This window comes from Podarcis melisellensis, assembly GCF_964234715.1.
Source record: "Podarcis melisellensis genome assembly, chromosome: 9".
Classification (NCBI taxonomy): domain Eukaryota; kingdom Metazoa; phylum Chordata; class Lepidosauria; order Squamata; family Lacertidae; genus Podarcis; species Podarcis melisellensis.
Window position 1 is genome coordinate 26,421,214 of NC_138541.1, and position 13,365 is coordinate 26,434,578.

At 41.9% G+C, this 13,365-nt stretch overlaps 1 protein-coding gene across 2 annotated transcripts in view; it reads right to left on the reverse strand.

Annotated features, from left to right (window-relative positions):
• Positions 1 to 13,365, reverse strand: part of LOC309377520 (bifunctional heparan sulfate N-deacetylase/N-sulfotransferase 4) — a 118,871-nt gene that overhangs the window by 100,296 nt on the left and 5,210 nt on the right. The gene's annotated exons all lie outside the window — the stretch shown is intronic.

Below are 13,365 nucleotides of genomic sequence, written 5' to 3' on the forward strand. Positions count from 1 at the left end.
AAAACATAATATTCCTTGGAGTTATGAACAATATAGAAGACAGAGCCCCCCCTTTTCTCTCTCTTCTCTCTTGATTCCCCCCCTTCTCTCTTGATTGTACAACATACACATTTCTGTTTGGAGAACTGTATTACAAAACTCAGAAAAATGCTAATTTCAAAGGCCAGCTGTGTTTATATTTGTGTATATTTAAAGGAAATGACAATTACACATTTTTCATCTTTATAGTGAGGGGGTTTCTTGTCTATCAGTTTCACCACTGTTTTTTCAAGCCACTGTCGTAGAAAGAAAATAATGTCTAATACTGTATTGTATAAGATGGGATAATTTTGTGCAAAGATTGTGACAGACAGCAGTGAAATGGACAGTCTCTTCCTTCCACCAGTTACATAACAAATCGGAAGAAGCTCCTTCACTTTAACAGCAAAACTTACAATGGGCTTCAAAATCAAAACCCCTAGTCAATTTAAACTACGATGAAAGGAGCAATTCCTTCAAGATGGGAATTTACTTCAGCAGTTTTCAATAAGCAATGTGATCTAGACACTATTTATAAACTTCCTGTCCTTCTTAAAACTTTGATGATATCTCAAGAGCCAAATGCAAAGCAACCACTGTTCACTCACTTCTCATATTTAATGGGCGAAAGAGTGGAACTGTTCAAATGCTATTTCTGAAAGAACTACTGGGCAGTTTTCCTCTGAGTATCTGTTTATGGGAATCGCGGGTGGGGAGAATGCAATTGCACTTGGGTTCCGCCCATGGGCTTCCCATAGGGTCACTCTGAAAGCTGGGTGCTGGATGAGAAGGTCCAGCAGTGTTCTTCTTATGTTCTCATCTTAACATTGTCCCTTGACCTCATTGAACTTCGAACCCCAGAGATGACATCCCTTGGTGAAACTGGCTCCCTTAACACCATAGGTCTCATGCTCCTCAGTGCCTGTTGAGTGTGCAGAGTAGGAGCCGATTCATTGCTGGTGGAGTTCTAGGCTCTAGGCCAAAGGACTATCCCTTTAAGGCTTCAAAAGAGGTGAGTGGACAGAACTTAGGAGAGATAAAAGGCTTCAGTTTAACCCCAGACCTCGCTGGAGCCAGTCGTCTGCTTTGAGATACCCAAGATCCTGCAACTTTAGATCGACCCTAATCTCTACTTCCTTGATGAAGCGTGCATCATATCCCATGGACTTTTGTTCAGGACAGTATATCAACACTGCATATACTTTCTCTTTATATAGGGGTGATGCTAGTCATGTGGTTGAACTAGCCAGAGGCCACTGCATGGAATGCATGCAGAGAGAGCTTTGCAGCTAAAATTTGTCTCTGCTGTTAATGAGCAGTTATGGATTCTTCCATGCACGCCTGTGCCACACATTGCCTTCCCTGTCTCAGAAGAAAGAAGGATGCACAAATGAGGACCGTTGGGGAGATAGATTCTGTTTCCTGTTATTATTTTTTTTACCATTGTGAATGTTTAATTATATAAGGACCGTTGTACCGATTATGAGCATTTATAGCAATTATTCTTGAGAGGCAGCAAAGTGCAAGGCTGTAGACTACATCTCTTTGTCAGAGGTAATAGCAGGTCTTCAACAAAGTTTCACTCAGAGTAGAAACATTACATTAATAGACCTAACTTAGCCATGTCAATTCATTTCAGTAGGTGGATTTCAGTGTAGCGTTAACTGGGATATGCATGTGCAGAATGAGGTCTGCTTGCACACCAGGATTGCTCCCCTACATTTCTTCTGCAGGTTCCCCCAGCTCTCCAGAGCTAATTTTGGGAGCACAGGGTGCAGGTGGAGGAGAGGCAGGACAATCCCATTGCATGAGAGAAGCTTGTTCTATGCATGCAACAAGTTAGTTGAATCCAGCCTAATGGGTCTACTCTAACATAAAGTTAGTTGGATGCCACCATGTATAGCAGCTGTTCCCAGAGGGTTGGCTATGGGTCCATGTGGCTCTCACATTGACTAAACTGTACTTGAAGTGTGTATTTGGGTGTGTTTTGTAGTTTGTGACAGTAAACCTGTTGAAGGTTTGGTGCCAGAGATCGATGATTAGCAGCATCTGGCTCAGAGCACAATTATTTCATCTCTGGGTCTTTCATTATAAAAAGGACCCAGTCCCATGATTCCCTTTTATGCCCATGCTCATGTTTCCAGAATTTGCAAATCTAATGATTCTGTTCCGAACCACTTCTCTTCTCCTAAGTAATATACAGACTGAATACTGAAACAAAACTGTGGCCAGCGCCTAGACAGTTTCCAAGATACTACAACTCAATACATTAAAGCGTATCATTGGGATTTGAAAATGGGTTTTGGCTACATTTTGGACCATGTGTCAAGTCATTGCTCTGAGCCAATTTGATTTAATTGAATTTTGCAAGTAACTTTTTTTTTTTGTGAGACACTATCAAATGCTTTTTGGTGGAGTCCATATATATTACATTTACAGCTGTTTTTGTACTGCTGCCAGCAACACAATCAAGTTTCTGAGGTATGATTTGCTTTCCTCTTTCAGCCAGGAGACCTGCATTAATGCAACATTAAGGTAGCTCTGTTAAAAACAAAAAGAGCCGGGCGATGCAAATACAGAGGCTCAAACAGCAGCATTAATATGCACAGATACTCAGTGGGTTTTATGGCGCACAGCTGGTGACTGAACAGCGATGGTAAACTAAAAGCAAAACAGGGAAAATATTATCGATGTGATAGATAACTCTTTTATTTTATTTGTCTCCCACTCCTCATTTCTTTACTTATCCTTATCCGTTGCTTTTGTATCATACAGTACTCAAGAACGCAGTTAACCACCTCTCTGTAGCCAGGTCTCCTGGGACTAGATAGCATATGATGCCACATATCCTCTGCTGGGATATGATATAAATCTCCTTTCCCCTGCAAGCTCTTTGCATATGCCAGGGTTTACAAAGAGCATGGGATTAGAGCCAACAATAAGTGCAATGGGAAATAGATACCCACATACAAACACATTAAGGAATTCATACATTTGGTTCCTCTCAGTTTCTCATTTTTCAATTCCACATTTCCATATCACTTTTGTGACTTAAAAAATAATCCTAATGAAACTGCATCTGCATTTTAATGCAATTTTTACTACTTACATTTTTTTTAAATGCAATTTTGCGTATAAAGACATTTCTGCAAAGCAATTTCCCCCATTGTAATGCATTTGTATGTTATTTTCTCTAGCACGTATTTGTATGTAAATAATTTTTTATTTATACCCCGCCAAGACCAGGCTCAGGGCAGCTAACATAAAATATCAAATACATTAAAACACAATCAAACAATTGATTAAATTACAGCTTAAAATTAGAATCAGGATAAAATTAAATGACTGCCCATGAATTACAACCATAGGGGTCGGGAACCTCAAATATTCATCAGGGCCAGCTATCCATGTTGGTCCCACATGAGCAGATAAAAGGGCCAAAGAGGTAACTTGCAGGGTCCCATAGAGGGGGGGTCAAACTGGGCCCGGACCGAAGGCCAGGCGGAACAGCTCCATCTTGCAGGCCCTGCGGAAGGATGTCAAGTCCCGCAGGGCCCTGGTCTCCTGTGATAGAGTGTTCCACCAAGTTGGGGCCAAAGCCGAAAAGTATATTTATATGCACACTTTTTGAACACAGTACTTGGCTGGAGAACTGCATTGCGTAATTTGTTTCAAAGACTGTTGTGTTTTGGTTTGCATAAGAATTTGGAATGTGCACTTCCCAACCCAGCATGCTGGGGATCCGGTGTGCAAACAGAGCTCTGTATTACCCGAAGCTGTCCTTTTATCTCCTAAGAGTTGTGGACTATTTGGGGTATATGACAGGAATCCCCACATCATGGAAAAGAAAGAGCGTCATCTCAGATTGCAAGACGTTCCGCTGTGCACATAGTAACCCTGCAAAGCTTTGGACCACACACACAACATCCAGGAGCAATATGTCGTAATAGAATGTTTCACCAAGGAATGTAGAATAATTGTGATAGAGAAGATATGCACTTAAGGTTAAGCTGCACATGGAACAATTAATAGTATTACTAGACCACTGTTGTCTAGTCTTTTGTAGCCAGTTTGGCTATCTCAGCCCAATTAGAAAATCAGGATCTGAGATAGGAAGAGAAATATTTTTCCATACATTTTTTCTCCCCTCTCTACAACACTCCAGTGTTTTGATTTATAGTTGCTTTAGAAAAAGAAAAATCAGATTCAAGAGGCATATGTCTTGTTTGACCATTGTGGATTACTCTTAAAGTGCAGGTTTGCAGGACTACTTCTACTTAAACTCTCAGAAATCATACCTCATTAATGAGGTATAAATTAACTTTTGCTGTGTGTATAGCTTAATACCATGCACTCCACAGCTGATCCTCCTGTATCACAGGGAAGAGGTGGTAAATCTGAAGTCACAACCAGCACTGTGATACACAGGATAAATAACCACCACCACCACCACAAATTTCACTTTAAATGTTCTAAGCATTGTAAAGAGATAAAAGGCCACGTCACTCACTGCAAGCTCAGAATAACCTTCCCACACCATTTAGTTAAAGCACAATAAAAACACATTGAAAGCATCTTGGGAACTGTAGCTTGTTAACTGTAGTTCTGTAATAGGAAACAACAGTCTCCAAGAATCTCTGGGGGAAAGCTATGTGTTTTCAATGTCTTTTAAATGTATGTTGTGGATGTGATCTCATGATACAAAAGGGGGGAAAAAGGAATGATAGGGGAGAGGAAAGCAAGCATTAACACAGGGTGTTTTTTCTGGCAGGGAGGGAGAAACCGGGCTCCTTCAGCTGCTCCTTTCTCTGGTCGATAGATTTTTAAAAATAACCTTTGTAATGTGCCTTATTTCACTTTCTGGTTTTGTATTGCACTGTCTTGTGTTTTTAAGCTTCCTGGTGTGGACTACACTTAAAAAGAGAGCCTGTCAATGAGTTCGTGACGATAGATGGGCTCATACTGATCTCCTTGCCATGGCGGTCTTTCTGGGAGGCAGCAGGTGCAACTTCCCAGCGACTCTTGGTCCCCTGGCCAGGAGTGTATTTTCCTCCTGTTTTGCAGACCCAGGACAAGAGATAAATGCCGAGAGTTGTATAGATGTGGAAAGAATAAGTGAAAACTTCCCTAAATCCTGGGTTGTAATACGAAGGCATTTGTCTGATATTCAACTAAGCCAAAATCGTGGTCATAAATTTTAATGGGTCTGTTCTAAGTAAAACTGAGCTGAATACCACCCTTTTAGATTACATGCATTTTTACATTTCTTTAGTTGATTTCACTTGGCTAAACAAAATGGGAACTGGCAATGTAACAAAATCCTAATGCCTTTGAAGTAACGGATTTGGAGCGTGCATCTTTTTCTGTGTGCACATTCAGGACTTGTTTGCCTTTCAGAATGTAGATAAAACTCATGACAATGTTGGGGAAAGCTACTGAAGTTCATTGATGTGCTTTGGCACTCGAAAGACTAGCTCAGGTTAAATTTGCCATTCCTTTAGAAGAGATTTGCCAATGATTACCAAGGTGTTCCAGCTCTCAGCACATGTGTGAATCAGCGCATGAATTCTACTGCCTGGCACTTTTGTGGTGTACTAGAATCTTACAGTGTTCCATTACATGCTGTCTATGTATTTGACTACAGTGGTCTGTAAAATGGTTGGGGCAGCAGGGATATAAAAGTCCACAATGCAGTAAAAATATCACAAATGCAGCATGAATGCAAAACTCCACAAACCACTAAACATTTATGGGAGCAAAGAGATTGCATTTCCCTTTACAGCATAAAGTTTCCCGAACTTCTAGAAACAGTTCAGCTGTGTTGTGTTTCCAGGGTTAAAGATGCTGCGGCATTCCTGCCCCACCCCCCGGAATGATGACACTATTTGAAGCATCTTGCAATGGTTGCTTGAATGCAAACACAAAGTAAATTAAAAGGATTTATTTTTAATTAAAACAACAACAACACACTGATAGTGAATACAGAGTCAGTGGGCCTGGATTGGGGTCTTCTCTCGGTTGTGTTAGATAGCTGAGATTATTATTTCTTTGTCTTTCAAACTGACCAATTTGTTCATGGAGCAACAACCCCATTTTTTAAAAAGCAAAGTCTGGTTCTGTCATACGCCCTTTTTTGAGCAAATCCCATGGAAATCAGCATATGGAAAAAGATTACATGCATGAAAATCCATGTTGGTTTCTCAAGAAAAAAATAACCAAGTGGGATACTAGAGTCCTCCACAAGAATTTTTTTGGGGGTGGGATTTTACAAAACATTTTGAATTCCAGCACAGTATTATTTTCCGCGTATTGTTTTATGAGAACCACTTTATAAGCATGGTGGTGTAAGAAATTGCTACATAATAGGAGGTCTAAAGTCTTATTAAATGATTGAATGAGCTCTTGCACTTCGAAACAAACCTGGGTCATCAGTCCCCACTGATTTCAGTAGGTCTGAAACCAGATAAACTAATGTGCTTCCACTTCAATGATTTGTAGAAAGGGCTGTATGAAAAATTCCCTATACATTTATTTATTCATTCTAATGTGTACATCTGTAAAGACTTTAAGGTTATATGCATTTTTATATTACTTTAGTGGTTTTTACATGCTCAAGACATGGGCAAGGGCAATGTTACAAAATGCTAGAATCTTTAAAGAAGGGATATGAATACACCATGTACCACCAACTTCTGTGTGCTGTAGAAGTGGCACATTCAGTACCTGTTGCCTTTTTCTACCCATGATTGCTCTTACAATTACATTTCTATGCAATCCTTTCAACATAGCTCAGGTCAAGCAATGACTCGTTATAGGAAGAATTCTTTTGTGGCGCTATGTGATGGAAATGAGGCAGGTACAATAAATACACTGTTCTTTTTCCACCTTAAAAAATAAATCCCTTTATTTATTTATTGCCTCAAACCCAAGGAGGTTTACATCGACATGACCAAAGTAAACTTACAGTAATATTCAAAGTGACAATTCAAAGGCAGTGATACATAAATATCCAAAAAGTTAAAACATCCAGCTTCTCACATAAATGCATGATGTATGACCCACCATTAAAAACAACCCAGCAGATGAGAAAACATCACCAACCAAATGCTTGGCAGTCAAGGATTGGTGCTGAAAAGAGGACCATGTTTATGAAAGGCAGCATCCCTGAAGAGAACACTCCATAGTTGGGGGCCCACTATTAAGGAGTCCTCTGTCCTATAGCCACTCACTGTACTTTTGCTGGAGGATGGCCACCAATGATTTCCTAAGGGTCCAGACAGATTTATGCAGAGAGATATGTTCTAGAAGGTATGGGTTTGTCAGCCACGTAAGGCTTCATAAGTCAAATCCAGCACTTTGAATTGTGCCCCCAAATGTATTAGAAGCCAGTGCAGTCATGCCAGAACTGGTGCTATAAGTCTGAACTGCTGGTCCTCATTAGCAATCTGTTTGCAGAATTCTGTACTAGCAGATGTTTCTCGACAGGCCCACATATAATACATTGCAGTACTCTAACCAGAAGGTTTCCTGAACACAGATAATTAAAACTAGGTTACCCACATACTGGCTGTGGCATTTTTAAAGGCACTCTACACTACAGGGACCACTTGGATCACCAATGATAGTGATGGATCCAGGGGTATTCTGCAAGCTGCAACCCTACTCCATTGGGGGGAGGGCAACTTCACTGAAGACCCCACTGGCACCACACTGCCAAAAATCTGCAGCCACCACCATCCCATCAGCAGATTTTTTGGGGTGACATAGACTTTTTAAGTCAGGGTGGCTAAATATGGCCCTTCAGATGTTGTTAGACTCCAATCACTCCTTACTCCTAGCATGATGGGAGTTGTAGTGCACACCGTGTTAGACAACTCTAATTATATACCTGCTGGGATACCCTCCAATAAATCTAGAGAGTCACAGGTTTCCCGTTGCTATGTTATATGCGAATTTACACTAGGGATGGAGGAAAAAAATTGATTCCGTTTGCATTTAAAGGTGAACTGACCAAATTTGCATGTTCTAAAACAAAACAGGAACCAAAACCCAGCCATTCTTCAAAATTCGCACTTCTCCAAATTTTGCAATGCAGTTCTGCAGCCAAGTGTACAACCATGAATATACTAGGGTGAATTGTGCAACAACATGCATATACGGATGGAAAGAACGTAAAATAATGCATTATAAGAGAGGAAATTAGTCTGCAAAAATGTGCATATTGGGATAAATTCACACTAAAATGCTGATGAGTTTTCATATTATTTTTTTTAATGCAAACTGATGTGGAAATGAACTTAAGACTGAGAAAAGGAGAAACAGAGAGAAAACAACATTAACAGATTTGCCAGGCTCAACAGACAGCAAAGCTTAAAACTCCCACCTCTTACGGTTCTTGCTCTGTAACTTATATGGGGGAAACATAGCAGGAAAGAGGGAATCTGCAGAAATTTGGCAACTTTACTTCAATATACACAGGCTAGGATCCAAAGAGACATTTTCTGGATATTTGTGCTTTTCCAAACAACTTCTCCATATGTGGAGTTCTTCATCCTTCCCCCCCCCCAGTCTCCCCCACAAAGCAGTTATGTCAATCAATGGATTAAGAGCAATGTGATGTTAGTGGACATCAGCACCTGGATGCACAATTCAACCTTTGTTTTATTCCTCTCAAGCTAGCTTGCAGAAGAGCTTGTTTCACTAAAATGAATGGGGTTTTTGTGCATCCGGTTGCTAATTTGAAAACCAGGCAATCAAAAAATGGGTGGGAGGTGGGGAATTGTTCACAACTACAGAACAACTATATCTATATCAGAAATCAAGCAGGGCACATTACCCTGTATATTTACTTCTCCATTTAACTCTAGCCTGGTTTCCAAGTTGCACAAAGTAATAATGCTGCTTTATTCCTCACTATTCCTCACAGTACTCCACATCTAGAGTACTGTGCACAGTTTCAGACATCACATTTTAAGGATCTAGACTGCAGCAGGGGTGAGGCCACAATGCTGGCTTCTCAGCAGTAAGGGGGGCAAGCCAGAAGCAAGTTCAAGATGGTGGGGATGCACCAGTGGAGCCAATCCAGCATTCCCACTGGTGCACCTGCACAGCCCTGACCTTGCTGATGGCTGGCCCTTCCCTTCCTCTCTCCCCAGGAACAACAGCAACACTGCTGCTGGGAAGCTAGAACTGCAGCTCCACCCTACTGGGTGAACCACTTCTGGATTGGTAGATTGGAACAGGTTCACTGGAGGACAGCGAAGATGTGGAAACTAACTGATCCCAAGGGTCTAATTGAAGTGTTGGGGTGCAATTCAGGCTGTAGGCTGACATACCTTAATGAGAAGGGTACTGAGAGAAAAACATCTAACCTTCCTATACTGTCCTAGTTGTGCAGACCTATTGATCTTCCTTCAGTGACACCATCAGTGCTGCTGACCTCATTTCCTGCTTCCTCTTCATCCTCACCTTGGAAGAAGAGACACCAAAGCAATCATAGCTCTTTGTATCTCCACCTTAGTTAGACAAAACCAATATCTTTCCTATCAACTATGTATTTTCCTGAATACATTTTCCTGTCTTATTTTCCAAATCCAGAATCTCATTGTGATTATATCCACGAATAAAATGTGCTCCTCCAACTGGGATTCAGTTAAGCTTCCAAGCTGCATGTTAACTCTAAACACCAACAGGGTGCAAATTATACGAAGGTCAATTTCAGTTGAACATTAGGAGGTGCATCAAGCAGAGGGGTGGAGGGAAGATAGCCACATGTTTGGCATATGGGTTTCCTACACTGAATTGGAAGAGATGTTCTGACCTGCATGCCCTGCTCCAACTCTAGGGTTCTATGTGTTTCTTGCATGCGGGATTCTGTCTTTTAATTAACTAAGCAGAATGTGTATTTGTCCCCCAGGGGCTAAAAAGAAATGCTTGTTGCAGAGAACTGGCTGAGAAGAGGCTCAGACATATGGCTAAATTACCCCTCCAGGACAAGATACATCTTGCCAATGCAAGTCAGGATGCCTCATCCCCACTTGCTAACCTGTGCTTTGGGCCATGGGCTATTAGGCTTCTGGTTACTGCACACGCCTGCTGTCAATGTTTGTGCACATACCACACCCTATTACATTTCCAACTCCTTGAATGATAGAGGCATTCTGAGTGCATCAACATTGTGTTGGGCTGCTGCATCTCCCAGCACACTCTTGGGTGTTATTAAAGGATGCCAAATGTTCTCCTTCACACATTCAGTGGCATTCAAGAGCTGATGCTTTGTTCTCCATCTCCTTGTCTATCAGGATTTGTGAAAACTGCAAAAACAACACTTCACTTGTCGCTTTGCACTTTAGACCGATTTCCCTAGCCGCAACACACAGGTCAATCTGTATTATGAACACTAAACTGCATGCAAACAAAGCATGTATACTGCACATCCTTCCTTCCCCCCGCTTGCTGAAGTTGGTTCCTACTGAGCAGCCCTGAATGCCCCAAGATTCAAAGGTAAAAGTACACCACATTGTCAGAGTAGCCTTCCCACTATTCCAGCTATTATCTCACAAGGAATGGGGACTAGAATTTGTGAACAGAGCAGAGGCCAGTAAGGCTTACATGTTGCATCTTCATCTTAGTGCCGCTAACATCTGCCAAACTGTCAGTGTTCATCAGGCTGAAACTGCATTCCTAAACATCACTAGCAACACAGATATGGTACAGACAATTCTATATTAAAACTTAGAATAAAAGAATCATAGAGTTGGAAGGAACCCCAACGGTCATCTAGTCCAAACCCCTGCAATGCAGGAATCTCAACACACAGTCCCCCAACCACACTAGCAGTTTCATTGCTGCATAATCTTCTGCATTATGAACTTTCCTGCTTGTTCTGCTAAGTGGGGCCCTGGACACCTGTCCCAAAGTTTAGCCCTGATGGCACCACTGAAAATGTGAAGAAGCAGAGAGGGGCATCCTATGGAAAGGGTTGTAGCTCAATGGTAAAGCATCTGCTGTGCATGCAGAACGTCCCTTATTCTATGTGAACTGGAATTCTATGTGAACACATGAATATAGTTGGTGTACCACTGAATAATTTCTATGATCATGGGAGCTTGAAAAAATGCTACAGACAGAATCCACACATGCCTAATACTCATATTATGTTATGTATACTTGTGCATTCATAAGAAAGGTTGACAGAAAGACTCCCAGAGCAGCCAATACCTCTTCTGAAAACAACCTGTACATCAGCTCCCCTTAAAAAGATGGGTAAAAAACCCCACTTCTCCAGATTTACAGTCCAGAGAAGGGGGTGTTTTCATGACCATCTACTATTTCCTGAACTTGGAATGCTTGTTGACTTACCATATTTTCCCATTGTGTCTTTCTGTACCCTTCCACTTCCCAACTTAGGTTCTGCTTTCTATGCCCAGCCTTTTTCTCAGGAAGTGGAGAAGAAACAGGTTGGTCTCAAAAATCTCTGGATCTGAGCCATCTCTAATGACGTGCTGCAAGAAAGGCAGAATGGGAAGCAGCCTCAGGTGGAACACCCTGAAGATGGCCCTCAGGCTATTCAGGCGAATTTGGCGTCATATAATATTAATAGTCAGGAACACTTTGGGACCATTTTTAACAAGACAAGAAAAGTGTAGATGTAACCACCGCTCACTGTTAGTCATATCGAGATGGGGTCGAGGAGACAGCAAAATATGATCAGGAAAAGAAAAAGTTATTCTTTTGCTTTTTGATGCACTCATGGGAAAACCTGCCAAGCCTTCTAAAATGTTCAGTGGTGCAGGTAGGTAGTTTTAGACACTGGGCTGAGGGCAGATCCAAGGATGTTCAACACACATGTAAAGTACATGACTTACCCCAAAGAATGCTGGGAACTGTCGTTTGTCAAGGTTGTTGGAAATGGCTGTTTTGTGAAGGGAAAACGACCATATCCAGGATCCTTTGGAGAAGTTGTGGGCTTTAAAATGTTGAATATGCTTTAAATGTATAGTGTGGCTCTACCCTGGCTTGATCCCCACCTATTTAAATTGAAATGTGAGTGCTTCAAAATGTGGTGTGCCATCCGTGCAGTTTTTGAAGGTCCTTTTGCTCATTCTGTCAAATGGGGCTCTGGTCATTGGCCTTAAAGCCTCACAGCAAATACAAATAGCACATTAGGGGAATGTTAGGGTCAATGCATACAGCATGTTCCACATGGAGGGATATTTGCACAAAGCCCAATGCAATATGGTACCTCCTTTTCCAAGATACTGTTTTATGCATGATCCAATATTCAAGCACACACCATTGTGAGCATGAAACAGAACCGAGAATGAGACTAGTTAGGCAGAGAGGAGGAGCTTTGATTCAATATCTTATGTCACATGAGGCAGAAATCAGGCAGCCCTGCATCCCTTTCCTGACTCCTGTAAAACTGCATTGTTGCCATATACTCCTTGGGAATAGGGAGGGGAGGCAATTTTGTGGTGAGGGCTTTCTCCATTCATGTTATTGAGTGGTCCAGCACTCACTCACTCGGATCCTTTGGGATGTGTGTGTGAGTCTGTGCATGTTATGTATTCAGTGGTCTGTGTTTGCCTGAGCTTGAGTCTGGACTCAGGATTCTGAGCCTCTGTGGTCTGATTCGAGACATGATATCCAATCAGAATATTTCAGGATTTGGGGTATTGCCATTGGCCCTTAAACTCTGGGTTATGATTCATAGCGTGGGAATTTAGACAGCCAATCCCATTGAGAATGGGAGTGGCCCAGGCCTACAGAAATGTACATAAACAGTTGCTTTGCCCCGTTGCCCAGTTCTGTTAGTTCAATACAGGTTCTTGGTGTTATCACTGCATCTTGCTTCGTGGGAACCCACCTACACTTCAGTGCACACTGCATGAGTACTGCATCTCTGCAAACAGAGGATCCTGTGGATTCTTGCAATATAGTCCTCCCTCAAAGAGGGCACGTGTTGCGGTGAGACCTGGAAACTGACCTCCTGTGTTGTGGGTGGGTATATTGGACAGCCACAATACCTGATTGGTAGGTCCCTCATTGCTGGGTTTAATCTGGCCAATGGGGTGCAGTCTAAGCAGATCGAGGGACCTATATATGCCACTGCACATGACCCAGAGCTTCCTCTTTTGGCTCATGCATCGGAACACCTGGCAACCTCTCCCTATATTTAGGGTATTTTGCAATTGACCTTGATATGCCGTCATGTGTTGTCTGTCGTTGGGACAGGGGCACAGCAGGCAAGAATTTTCCCCACTTGGCTGATTGGCTGGTGCCATTTGGGTTTCGCCTGCCATGTAGCAAATCGTCACAACTTGTAAGGTTGTGGTTCAGGTGATA